Raw genomic sequence first — 14,444 nt, 5'->3', positions numbered from 1 at the left:
ATTCTTCACAATCCCTACTTAGTGACAAGATAGTGCCATTTCTCTTAGTTAATAATGACGGCCATCTGAGGAATAGTTACAGATTAAAGCAGAGTACTGTAAAAAATGCAAATCAACCACTAAAAAAATGAACTGTGGAAAAATCCTGTTGTTCAAAAGGACTCTCCTCACATTCTCTTACTTCAGCCTCTCATTTTGACCATCCCAGTCCATTCTTACCTTGACTATCCTCGAGAGGAGCAGCCAGGGACCAGGGGTCTGCCTTTAGTCTGGTTCATCTTTGATTGTTAATTCCCTTGATGACTTCCTGAGAAGATTAATCTTCAATGCTACGGCACATTTTACTCCTCATGCATGTAAATTCTCTGTAGAAAATAGCAATTCGTCTTCAAGGAGTATAGGGTTCAGCCAGGCTCTACTTACATTCATAAAATAATTTCAGTTTCTAGAATTTTCATTTCATTTTCAGTCTTCTTTCATTTGAAGACTGAAGCAAATCATTCTTTCCTTTCCCACTGATGACTGGGACCAATAACTTGCATAAAAAACAAATTACTCAATGGTTTAAACATTCCTTATTGCTACTGAAGGACATAGACTGTAAGCCATAAGAGAGCAAGCAAGTCTCCATGGAGTTGTAAAAAGGCGAAAGGTGCTTTTGGATTTCTCTGCCTCTGTGTCACCTAGCACCTATCAGACTGTCCTGGAATTATCCAAAGCCTCTTCGTGCCAACCTCAATGTTGCCCCCAAGTCTCCTGATTAAGCCCATACTTCCAAAGCATGTTCTTTCCTTTCATCTCAACATCCAATTTTTTGGAGCTGGGTTTTGGAAAGAAAGCAAAAAGACTGCATTAAATCTCATTACCAAATGAGTGGTCGGCATCTTTCTACTAGCCCTCATTCATTCATCCACTGAATGTTACAATGAATGTCTCCTACGTACCAGGCATCGGGCCTGGTCACGGACATACAACAGAAAGCAAAATCAGACACAGTTTCCCACATTATGGCTTAAAATTTAGTAGGGAGAGATAGATTTTAATAAGCTAATTACAAAGAGATAGATCTGATCTCACGAATACGCTTGATCTAGTCTTGAACTCAGGGAAAGTGAACTTCTGAGAATGTGATGATTGAGCTGATAACCTAAAGAAAGAATATGAAGAGGGAAGGGAAGAGTGTTCCAAAGGGCGTGAAAGCATGGCCCGAGGACAAATCATGGGGGAGCGCAGTTGCAAAGGAAGCTAGAGATGTAAGTGGAAGCCACAGAACTTAAGGCATTTGTCGGTCATGATAAAGGTTCCACCCCCACCCTCTCAAAGAATGATGCGAAGTTATTTAATTGTAGAAGGTTGCAGATGATGATGGGATATGATTAGATTTGCAATTTGAAAAGATCAGTCCTGCTGGTGTATGGAAAGAAATTAGAGGGTAGAGTAGTTAGGAGGCTGATGCAGTGCTACATGTGAAAAATGATGATGGCATGGACTAGAATAAGCATCCACGTGGAGATTTTAAATAGGCCATTAAAACATGGCCTCGGCGTTTGGAAGAGACATCTGGGCTAGAGAAGCGATCTGTCTCATTGGGGCAGTTACATTTTAAAACAGGATGTTTGTTCATTTAAACTGGCAATGAAAGAGATATATTTGTACAAAGTTTCCTACACAGTGACATTTCAATCTCACCCCTGTCGATCTACCCTGTATGCCGACCCCCATCTCAGTGGCAGGATAACTTTTTGAAAATGCATGTTTGATTACAGCAAATCTCCAAATAGAAGAACAATACATTGTGAACTTACAGGTTCTCTCCTGTCTACAGCACTCTCAGGAATCACAAACTGGAAGTCAGAGCAAGCAAATTCTAGAACAAAAATTAAAATACAAAATGAATTTCATCAAAGCAGCTTGCCCCCATTAAATAAACTAAGGCAAGAATAGAGAATTCAGAAGAATCTCCAAGGAATTTGGGAAATTATTTATTTATGACAATGTCCTATTGTCTTTCAAAGACCGATTTGTGGTTTTCAAAGACACACACAATGCAAAACAGGCGGATCTAAAATAAAGGTAGCAAAGAATCAATTAAATGGAAGCAATGACCTTGATATTACCAAACACATGAAATGATTAGATACCGTGACTGGGCTCTGATTTGAGCACTCTGCATGTCTTATCAGTTAAAGATGAAAAAGAAATGCTAAGTTGTATCACTTATATATGCTAAATAAAAACTGGGACATATTATCTGATAATGGGGTGAACCGTAAAGTTGAGACTTGCCTGGACTATCTGGAATATAAGGTTTTCTTTGCTATGCAGCTCTCATTGCTTGACAAAAGACAAAGTGCATATTATTTTGGAGATACATTTCTTTGTACTGAATTCAAGAAGGTATTGATGGACTCTACAGTTTGACATAAAGCTTGGAATGCAAAAGGGGCACCTGGGAGGCTCAGTCCGTTAGGCGTCCAACTTCAGCTCAGGTCACAATGTCACGGTCTGTGAGTTTGAGCCCCGCGTCAGGCTCTGTGCTGACACCTCAGAGCCTGGAGCCTGCTTTGGATTCTGTGTCTCCCTTTCTTTACCCCTCTCCCACTTGCATTCCGTGTGTGTGTGTGTCTAATATAAATTTTAAAAATCATTAAAAATAAAAAAAAAAGCTGGGAATGCAAGAAATAGAACTGACTGGCAAAAGGACTGTTTGATGCTCTGTAGTCTTGTTCAGTCTTGCCGAGGACTGGCCAGAGCTCCATTTTCTCCACTTGTGTGGACATTCAGTCACTAGCTCATTTCATAATGAAGCAATTTTCACAAGCTTTGGCCTACGAATGCAGAACAGTCTTCTAGGTCTTTTCACACGTGGGCTACCCTTCCCCCCACAATCAATTAATGATCCACAATCAATGTTTGTTTTATCTTCGTTCATAAAACACTTAAGTTTTCTAAATTGTAAGGAAGTGTCCTGAAACACATTTCCAACAATATAAGCTACTTTTAAATGTATTTTTGTTCAGAGGATGAAATGAATATGTTACGTTTTAAAATGTGCATACCCAGTAGGGCATCGGTATGATTGTTGTTTGTAAATATACCTCTCAGAAGTCCTTAAGTGGGTTTCAACTCATTTTATTTTAGCTGCAATATTTTAAAAAGCTGCAAGGGTTTTTTGTTTGTTTGTTTCCAAGAGAGATTTGTTTTATGTTATGATGCAAATTATGTATCACTTCAATTCTTTCCTACAACTCTGACGACGTTTTTATGAAACTGGAGGTACTTCTTTTTAAGTACTGAGAAATGTTAATAAATACTGAAAACTTTGTTATAGAAGCATAAAATCTGGGCTTAAGCATCTCTCGATTTCAGCTCAGGTCATGATCTCACCATGGTGAGATGGAGCCCCCCACCCCCATTCCACACTGGGCACGGAGCCTATTTGAGATTCTCTCTCTCCTTCTCTCCGTCTGCTCCTCCCCTACTTGCACAGCCGCTGCCCCCTCCCCCCACCAAAAAAAAAGAACAAAAGAAAACAAAAAAGAGAAACATAAAATCCTAAAGTACCATGCCACTTATTAGGTTTGCCATCACATCAAAAGGGCTATTTCTGCAGTCTTACCTGCGTGGGGACTGTTAATTACCTCTTTAGGACCCTGCATCCATGAAGCAGCATAGACTTTAAAGGGGTGAATACCCCAAACTAAATCTTTCTTGGGATTGATAGTTGAGATGGCAGAGAGAGGGACATTTACAAACATAGTTTGGAGTTCAGTAACACAATAATGATAGATTTCATTTGTATGAAACCTTAGGATTTCGCAAAGCACTTTTACATATAATACTCTTGCATATGGAGTAACATTATAGTAACACACATGATACCGATTTAAGACGATCATTCAAAGAGATATAAAACGTAAGTGTTTCAAACGTTCTGGTCTTCTGTTTGTCTGCTTGTTATTACTGGCCTGAAGTTTCCAAGAGCTTTTCTTGATATCCCCATGGGTCCCTTGGTTGTGGCTATATTTAGCACACTATGAGGAACATTCTTTTTTCTCCCCCATTTTTCCACCCTGGGTCATTTTAAGGAAGCAAATGGTCCTCAATGAAGACATACCAATTGTAAGTTCCTTGCTGATGGATGAATTACTTTATATGATTCAATTCAACAGGACATTTCTCTTTATTTAAATATTTTTTTTATATTTATTTTGGGAGAAAGAGAGAGACAGAGCACAAGTGGGGGAGGGGCAGAGAAAGAATGACACACAGAATCGAAGCAGGCTCCAGGCTCTGAGCTGTCAGCACAAAGGCCGACGCGGGGCTCAAACTCACAAACTGTGAGATCATGACCTGAGGTGAAGTCGGACGCTTAACCGACTGAGTCCCCCACGTACCCCTCCACCATGAAAACCTTATAGAGGGTGCTGCATATGGCTAATGGATAACCTCTGCTATCAAAGAACTTGAAATTCTGCAGAGTTGAAGGAAATGTACACCATTAAAAACAAAGCAAGATAGAAGGAAATAATTGCTTTAAGTTTTTTTTTTTTTTTTAATGTTTATTTTTGAGAGAGAGAGAGAGAGAGAGAAACAGAGTACGAGTAGGGAAGGGGCAGAGAGAGAGGGAGACACAGAATCTGAAGCAGGCTCCAGGCTCTGAGCTGTCAGCACAGAGCCTGAGGTAGGACATGAACCCACCAACTGTGAGATCATGACCTGAGCTAAAGTGGGACGCTAACCAACTGAACCACCGAGGCGCCCTCTACTAGAAGTTTTAAGCAAGGTACTGTCATGGAACAGAAGAAAGAACAGGAGTTATAGAAGTTTTCATAAATGAGCCATTCTTTGATCTTGGTCTCAAAAATTACTTGATTTTATATTGAAGAACAAATAGGCAAAAGAATTACACCTTTTGGTGCTGGGCATTTGGGAAATCCTGAAGAAGCAATCATGGCCGATCAAACCACTCTTTTGAAAATATCAAGTGTAGTATAAATACAGCAGTTTCTCCAGAAATAATTATGTCTCTGTCAGAAGCATATTTCCAAAACTGGTATTTTCCAAACTATGTTTCACACTTTCATAATGGTCCAAAAAGCCTACAAACAGACCTTTAAACAAACATCTAATATAAATGTCCCTTGGTTAATTTCAGCTCCCTTTACATGAAATAAACAATCAGCTGCCCCTCTGTGAGTGCCTCCAGGATCTCACTAGTCTACGTGATTATAGGCTAGTGCTGCCTGGGATGATCCGCAAGCATCCGATCAAGTGGCATTTCTGGGTGGACCAGATTTGAGGGGCACATACTTGTAGTTTGTAAAATCCCATCTTTACAAAGCGAAAAGTCTTACTAAACATTTCCCTGTGCTTTTCTATTACTGGAGAGAAAATAGCCTCGAGTATAGATCTTGATCTACTCAAACACAACTGAATTGCACGCTGCCTCAGTAGTAAACAGATGGGTTTTACTTAGGGCAGAATCAGCCTAAGCGCCAGCCTTCTGTTCCATTATGTATCTGGGGCTACATAATCAAGTGTGCTCATATTTAAAACCACGCATTACCATTCACGGAGCAGATCTGCAATTGTGTGCAATATAAAGAAGCGGTTCTACAAGCTTTCTATTTAAAGTGATGGGAGACTGAGTAGGTTCACACATTTGTTTATGAAATACCATCTCCAACTGTAACCTACACGAAGGTGCTTCTTTTCAATAGATTTGTTTCACTTATTCTGGGGAATAATGTGCTTTTCATTAATTTATAAAAAGTAGAAGCTATGACATGACAATTTCTGTTTCGCCAACAAAATCGTTCGGTAAGGAAAAATATACTGAATGGATTCTTCAACACCACAGAGTCAAAGCACTGAATCAATTGATTAATTGTGTCACTGTTCAACTACGTACAAAAAGAGTACATGGAGGGGCTCCTGGGTGGCTCAGTCTGTTAGGCATCCGACTTCTGCTCATGTCATGATCTCATGGTCCGTGGGTTCAAGCCCCACATCGGGCTCTGTGCTGACAGCTCAGAGCCTGGAGCCCACTTCGGATTCTGTGTCTCCTTCTCTCTCTGCCCCTCCCCCACTTATGATCTGTCTCTTTGTCTCTCAAAATATAAACATTAAAAAATAAATGTTGATTGAACTTATTTACACAAAAATTATAACACTGTGTCTACATGTTGCTGCTAGAATTTTTCCAGATGCAATCTTTAGTATATTTGATAGAATCTAATTTTTACTTGAATCAACACTATGAAAACATCATCACAATATCCTAGATGATTAAAAAGATATTCGCCTCACATATACCTGAGAAATTCATTTTAAATTGTAACTATGAAATGCATTGTGATATTCAAATATAAAACATGTTGACAGATAAGAATTAAAATATTAAACGTAATATCAAATTTATTTTTAGGCACTTAAGAAAGTATACATTTTCTTAGGAACTGATAAGGATGTTGTATTAGTTTCATATTAGTTTACATAATAAACTACCACAAACTTAGAAACTCAAAATAGTTTTTGCTTATTATGTCAAATTTCTGCAGCGGAGATGTCTGAGCTGGGGTAGGCTGGGGTTTGCTGGGTTCTCTGATTGGGGTCTCACGAGGCTGAAATCAGAGCCAGACTGGCCTCTTTATCTAAGAGCTCTGGGGCAGAAATCATTTCCAAGCTCACTGAGGTTGTGGGCAAAAATCGATTCCTTATGGTTGTAGATCTGATGCCTCCCCCTTTTTCTTGCCCATAGTCAGCAGGGGTTGTCCTACAGACTAACCACTTCCCCAGCATGTGATCCTCCCCATTTTTTTTAATTTTTAATTTTTTTAAATTTATTTCTGAGAGAGAGAGAGAGAGACAGCATGAGCAGGGGCGGGTCAGAGAGAGAGGGAGTCACAGAATCTGAAACAGGCTCCAAGCTCCGAGCTGTCAGCACAGAGGCCGACATGGGGCTCAAACTCACAAACCATGAGATCATGACCTGAGCAGAAGTCAGACACTTAACCGACTGAGCCACCCAGGTGCCCTGAAAATTCTCCTGTTTTAGAGAGCTCTCATGATTCGGTCTAACCCACCCAGATAATCTCGCCATGTCAAACAGGAAGACCCAGACACCAATCCCAGATGAGGATTTCCACCACTGGAAAATGGCAAAGATTGTCAATGGCTAACACCAAAGTTGAAGCCCACGGGCCTCAGTCCACTCACTGCATTTTCTACAGATTCGGAGTTACCAATGAGGACTCAACATACGAGGTGCTATTAGGAACAAGGCTTTCCTCACACAAGAAGAGGCATGGCAAGGTCAGCGCCAGAGTGCACACTGGCCTCCCATGGGCAGCAGGCCCCTCCTGATGGACAAGACACACTATCTATCACCTTCCTGTGGGGCTGTCTATACTGGCGGGGCTGGTCAGGTACCCTAGGAAGTACATTCTTAAGCAGTACAAGGAAGTTCACTGCATACTCAGAACAGGGGAAGGGTTTTTCTTAATAAGGAAGAAGAATCTAGGACCCAGTGACAGCTTTGGCACCAGCTTCCCTAGAGAGGAATGGTCTGGTCCCAGGGCACCGAAGGCACCATCCTGAAAAGTCACAATGAGTTGGGTGATGGCTGCTTCCACAACACCGTATCTTAAGGTCAACTGATGTGAACCCTTAAAATTAGATTTAAAAACAAAAATCCCTTCCTAGTAGTACCTAGATTAATATTTGATTGAATAACTGGAACAAGATGAAAGATGAGGACAAGGGGCCAGGAATCGTGGGGGGGTGGGGGGGAGGTCACCAAAGGATTAGCCAGCCACAGATAAGCTCCACAAAATGAGGGTGTAATCTAAGAGAAGAGGAGGTGATCAGAAACTAGGGGCTCAATACAGGGGAGAAGAGAAGGGAGAGAAAGTCACCACAAAACTGCAGTGCCATCTCAGGGACATGCAGGTCCAGTCTCGGTCAAGACTACAAGACATTGGCAGAAGAGGCCTCATGAAGCAAACAAAACAAAACAAAAAACACTGATAAATTAGGTCATATGTTTCAATGTTTCAAAATATAGTATTAAAAGTCCTTTTACAGTTCTGGCATACTTAATAATATTAAAATAAAATTGATCTAAGCCTCCCAAGCCCCCATGGAAATTAAATGCTGACACATAAAAAGCTATACAAAAAAGATGCAAGATGTAATTAGAGCATCTTATATGGCTCAGTTGTGGACAATAATTATGAAGTCCTCACAAACATGACCGCTGGCTGTTAATTTAATCACTACAGGAACTGAACTGTATGGATAAAACTGGAAGAGAGATGAAGCATCTCGTCTACCATAAAACAGTCAATAGAGAGAATATATACAAGTGGAAATCACAACCGAGAATCAAAAATGTTATTTAGAAATGTGGAAGAAAAATATAAGAATCAAGAGATAAAAGAAGAGAAAATGGTTCCTCTCAAGGGGTGGCTCAAGGGACTTTTCCACTGTAGACACGTTAGTGTTTTTTGACACTGTATATTATGCCCATAACTCACATTGAGAAATACTAAAATAATTGCAAACACGCATTTTATACATAGGCACTAGGGTCAATGAGGATTCAAAAAATTATATTCCAAACTTAAGGACATTACACAGTCTCCGATCCTACCTTTAAAAGGGTCACTGCTAAATGTTAGATTTACTCAAAGGCATACGTCCAGCTGAACGCTGTAACTTCATTTGCAGTACTTAAGCTACTGCATTAACAACTGGCCAATATACAACTTGCCTGATTTCCCTGAGCGCAGCATTAATAAATGCATGTATGATTTCACGCCAGACCTGTTGAAGCTAGCAAATGCTCAATATTGTGCTAGCCCTGGCATTATCATCATCTTCCGTCAAGCTCAAAAACACCATTTTGCTGATCCGTCCTAATAATGATACCACCCTAAGTCATTTAACGAGCCTTTACTTCCGGTGGAGAGCTGTCAACGCAGGCACCGGCCACTAACATGCTAATGGTTAGCAGACAGTTGGCTAGACAGGCAACTTACTAGTCCCAGCAAATATTTCCTTAAACAGCCCTTCCTCAGCAAGGACGGAATACTTTAGGATTTCACTTTAGTGCTTCAACTGTCTCCCTTCCAAGCCAACTAACACTCATGGATAATCTCAGGAGATAGCTTAAAAGAGATCAATAGGTTCAAGTGATACGAAGAGTGCAGAAAGAACTGTCAATGCTGCACTATTAACATGGTTAAGGTGACCCAGGCCTGAGAAAGAGGTTGCAACAACTTGCTGGCTTTGAGACCATTACTTGTGCAGGGTATGGGGACCTTGTTCAATAGGTTATGCAATAACTGAACAGCATTCACATTGGAAGTCAATTAGCCAGCCATTACATAGCAATGGAGCACTCAATGAGAGACGAGTCCCTCATTACCAGAAACATTAGCACCTTATTATATTTTATTTTTAATTCTTTTCCTGATTCATTCTGAATGGAGAGCACTATTACTGCTCTGAACGGTATGCATAGCTGTAAACTCAATTTGAGGGTAAATATTATTATGAAGGAAGATATGAAAGTTCACGTTGCCTCTCCTTAACGCCTAGAAATGCATGCATTATATACATATATATGACATAGCCACGGACCAATTATCAAAAAGTAATAATTTTGCATCCAAATGCAACGTTAAGAAAGCTGCACTGCTTAGGATCATTTTAATATATCTAAGTGTCAATAAGAGCTTGTTTTATAACCAGCAGAATAAATTTTTAATTTCCTATTGGAAGTCCATTGGAAAGGAAGATTCACTTAACGTAAGTTCGTTTTACAAAAAACTTGGCTGGAACACATCACTTCCACTTAGGGAAGGATGCCTAATACCAAAAGAGAAATCACCATATTCTGTGTCTATTTTGATCTCCAAATTTTCATCTCTAATACTTGGCTTTGCTAGTATGGTCAATAAAAAAATGCACAGGCTATTGATTTTACGTTTCGTTTGAGATTTTCTAACTCCTTAAAAATTTAAGTAGAACAATTCTTATTGTCAGCAAATACAAATATCCAGCAATAGATATACCATCTCTCATGATTTCTTTCTGAAATGTTCTGAGGAATCACAGTAGAAAGGTCCTCAAATATACTGTGCTAAAAGTATATGTAAAACAGAGTGACAACACCATGTGGAGTCTTTGAATGCCATGAATATGTACATAATTCAAGGAGCAAAAACGTAGAAGGGCAGTAGATGGATTGTCCAGTGTTTACAAGGCACTTTTCACACACTCAGTCACAAAAATGTTTCCTCTTTTGACCTAAGGGAATCCCTATAAAGCAATTCAATGTATATACATTCTAGTTAAATTTACATAGATACAAAATCATTTGAACTTTTAATATTTTCCACCCAAACATTATTTTTTATCCGACTTTATTTGCAACTTATGCATACTGTACAGGAAAGGCAAAGAAATGATTTTGCCCAGTATTCACAAAATATTGCTTATCAAGTATTGCTATCACGTGTCCAATATTTCAAGGGCACATCAACTCCTCCTTTGCTAATCCCCACAACTCCTATGTAAGGATGGTGAATAATACAGAATTTCATTCTCTTTTGTAATTAGAGAAACTGAGGCACAAAAAACCCAAGTATCTTGTTGCAGCCTTATAAAATTATCTCAGAACAGAGTTGTGACTCAAATTCAAATCATCCTGACTCTTGCTTATTATGAAGGATTAAGATTAGTTGACATAGCTTGTAGGAGACAAGTTCTCTAGTTTGTAGCCTGGGAAATGTGCCAACTTATACCAAAAATCATCATTCTCATATGTCAAGTTTTTGTCTAATAATGAAAATTTTACAACAGATCCTGACTAAAAAATGCATGAGTGAAGTTGTTTTAATGATTTCCATGAATGATAATTCATTTCTGTCTCTTATCCACATTCAAGGTCAAATCAGGGCCTCATAACACATTGCAGATTGTTTTCAGAAAGTCAAGTGACACCAATGCTCAGATCATACTGTCACTATCATTTGGTTTCCTCTCTACAGCTCTCCATAAGCCTTTTGTTCGGGATTCCGACAAATTCTAACAAAAATTTTACATACTATGTCACTCCTGGACCTTTGTTGCTTTTTATATGATTAATTTTCTAGATTAGTGTGGCTCTTAAATGCCTTTGGCCAAGAAAGAATATCGATATATTTTTTTCTGGTTGTAGAATGTAAGCAAAACATAAAGAAACACAGTTTGCCAAAAGACATGAGCTCTAGTATTCTCACTGAACTTTTTTTTTTCACAAAGATGATCTGTTATTGGTCACAGTTGACTAAACTATGCATCAAAAGCATTAGAGTTACTGAGAATTTGGATTATAGTTCAGATCTCTAGATTTGTGTGGACTTGAATTTGTAATTTGTAATGACAACCCTATCTCATGCTTTTAAAAATACTTTTATTTTTTTCTGTGTGTGTGTGTGTGTGAGAGCGAGAGAGAGAGAGCGAGAGAGAGAGAGAGAGAGGGCGCTCATGCAGAGGATAAGGGAGAATCAATTCATGCTGGGTGTGGAGCCTGACGCGGGGCTCAATCTCACACCCGTGAAATCATGACCTGAGCTGAAATCAGGAGTCAGACACTTAAGTGACTGAGCCACCCAGGTGCCCCTTTAAGGTAATTTTTAAGCAAGAATGACTTTTCCATGCTCCAATCGATTTTATGTTTAACAATGATCTATCATGTCCAATGTTTGTAATTCAATGTCTTTTCTTCAGTATTTTTTTCTTAAAAGAACTCCTTCACTATTAAAATGTTGTCCAAATTCCATTTATATTCCAAGAAATTACACACACACACATACACACACACACACACACACACACACACACACACCCTATTTGAAACTTAGTAAAACTAACTTATCATGTGAAAGAAATGGCTTACTCAATTGTTTTTAATAGTAGCATCATCAAATCTTTGAATCCCAAGTTTGGAGGACCTTGCCTATGTATACTGATTCAGGAGATCTGAGGTGGAGCTGGAAATTTATTTTTAGAAGTACATTCAAGAGTTTCTGTTGCAGCTGGTTCTCTAGACCAAATCTCTGTAAGAAAAGTTACAACTTGTGAATTTTTATGACAGAAATAGACTATGGTCAAAATTATACCATGTCTGCAAGTTATTCTAGTTAAAATTCCATATTCTCCTGTGCCATTTCAATCTCAATACTCCAAACACTGTTTCACTTTAAATGCCAAAGGTCGACCAGATGCCCAGAAGTACTTACTCCTCTGAAGATAAAATTTGGTGACTTTGATTCTTCCTCAAAGTGCTTGCTTTTAATCTTCAAGGGTCGATAGTTACAATAATGTAATAGACATTGGCTAAATCATTCAATGCTGTTTGATTTGTTTAGATCTAACCAATTTGGTGCCCGGCTATTATAAATACATTCTTTGTATACATAATATGCATAGTAAATAGGCATTGTTATTCAATGCTTTCTGATGCAAGAATTAAGGTCATACTGCATAAATTTTTCTTTAAATTAATCTTATATGATAAAATCTATTTTCAGCTCTCCAAGGCAGTAGAGCAAGTTTATCTAATCCATATAACTGTCGTGGTTTTACTAGATGAATTCTTAATAAGGGCTTCCAATCAGGTTAAATTAATGATAATAAGAGAAAGACTGTTCTCTAATGAGAGTTATTGATTTCGTGGCTGATTGAAATGACTACACAGTGTAAAAACTAAGTAAGACCTAACAGAATTATCACATTATAAGTCAGGATTATTGAACCACTGAAAAAAAGAAAAGCACTCCACTAAGGTATCTTATCTTTATGAAAATAAGGAGAGGGTCTAGATTTTTCTATTTCCATTTCAGCAAGATTTCACGAGGGAATCCCACTAAAATGAGACAAGAGAAAACTTTAAAAACACAAAAATGGGGGCGCCTGGGTGGCTCAGTCGGTTAAGCGTCCGACTTCGGCTAAGGTCACGATCTCCCGGTTCGTGGGTTCGAGCCCCACGTCGGGCTGTGTGCTAACAGCTAGCTCAGAGCCTGGAGCCTGCTTCAGATTCTGTATCTCCCTCTCTTTCTGGCCCTCCCCTGCTCACGCTTTTTCTCTCTCGCACACAAATAAAAACATTAAAAAATTTATAAAAACATAAAAGTGTTTTCTTCTTCCTGCAGTTCCTATAGATGTAATTAATTGGTACCTAAGATACTGACTGTATCTGGCCAACCAATTGTGGTTGTTCTCAACTGAATAGTGATTTCCAGCAGTCAGAGGAAAAGCCTAACCCAAGAACACAAACTTGGCCCTCTCCTTGGAAAACTGACACACCTTTTAAAGATTCAAAAATGTTAAAAAAAAACAGGTAGCGTCTTGGCTGACACTTAAAGAATATATGTACTACAGCTGGTTATAAGTTTCCTGATTTAAATTTCAGGTAATTTATCTAAAACCTTCAGTGTAGCCGCATTTCTCTGACTGTAGGCTCCGGAGTCCATCTCCAGACATATCCAATTAAAAGCACTTCTGCTACGTGACCTTGGGGGCATGCTTAAACTCTCTGTATAGCAGTTTCCTCATGTGAAAATTGGCCCAAATAATAACGCTGGTCTCCTCTGATAATTGGGTACTTAACTGTGTTAATCCAATGGGTGCTATTGATGGGTCATAGCAGCTCAGGTGAAGCGACTGTGTGCATTTCATCCCAACCACATGCTCATGGTGGAAATATTTTCACCATGGAATTCAGCAAATGATACAATCAGGGTGTTTCTCCATCAGAAAACTAGGTGTTAACAGCATTTACCAGCAGACCGCTGATTAATACACTTAACGTGATGCAGAACGCGGTGGCTCCATCAAGACAATCAAGTGTAATATGATGAGCTCTCGGAATACTAGAGAGATTTATTCGCTCAACAGAAATGTGTCTACTAAACATCGGTCACTTAATCGAGGTGCGAAAAGTATGGAGCCTGCATACTCTTGGAGGTTACATTGTATTAGGGCGGACAGAAAAGAAATAAATATAATATATAGTGTGTTAGATGAGGGAGATGATCTAGAAGACAATAAAGTAAGTGAACAAGATGGGAGTGAATGGGAGTGGGGGTGCTGGAGAGTTATTCAGTAGAGTGACCAGCACAGAAGGCCTCAGTGAAAAGCTGGCATTTGAGGGCACCTCGGTGGCTCAGTTGGTTAAGGGTCAGACTCTTGGTTTCTACTCAGGTCATGATGTCATAATTTGTGAGTTCAAGCCCCATGTAGGGCTCTGCGCTGACAGTGCAGAGACTGCTTAGGATTCTCTCTCTCCTCCTTCTCTCTTTCCCTTGCTCACACATACCACACACTCTCTCTCTCAAAACATTTAAAAAAAAAAAGTAAAAAATAATAGAAAACAAAAGGCGGCATTTGAA

General features: G+C 39.2%; 1 long non-coding RNA gene across 1 annotated transcript in view; it reads right to left on the bottom strand.

Annotated features, from left to right (window-relative positions):
• Positions 1-225: 225 nt before the first annotated feature.
• Positions 226-14,444, bottom strand: part of LOC120220507 — a 327,176-nt gene continuing 312,957 nt past the window's right edge. The window contains exons 3-4 of the long non-coding RNA XR_005525595.1: positions 1,806-1,867; positions 226-365 (exon numbers count right to left, since the gene is read on the bottom strand). This is a non-coding gene — a long non-coding RNA (uncharacterized LOC120220507). The remainder of the gene's footprint in view (positions 366-1,805; positions 1,868-14,444) is intronic.

Source organism: Hyaena hyaena, unplaced genomic scaffold, assembly GCF_003009895.1.
Source record: "Hyaena hyaena isolate Hyena2069 unplaced genomic scaffold, ASM300989v1 scaffold_701, whole genome shotgun sequence".
Classification (NCBI taxonomy): domain Eukaryota; kingdom Metazoa; phylum Chordata; class Mammalia; order Carnivora; family Hyaenidae; genus Hyaena; species Hyaena hyaena.
Note: the sequence above shows the minus strand (reverse complement) of the source record. Positions and strands in the feature narration are given on the sequence as shown.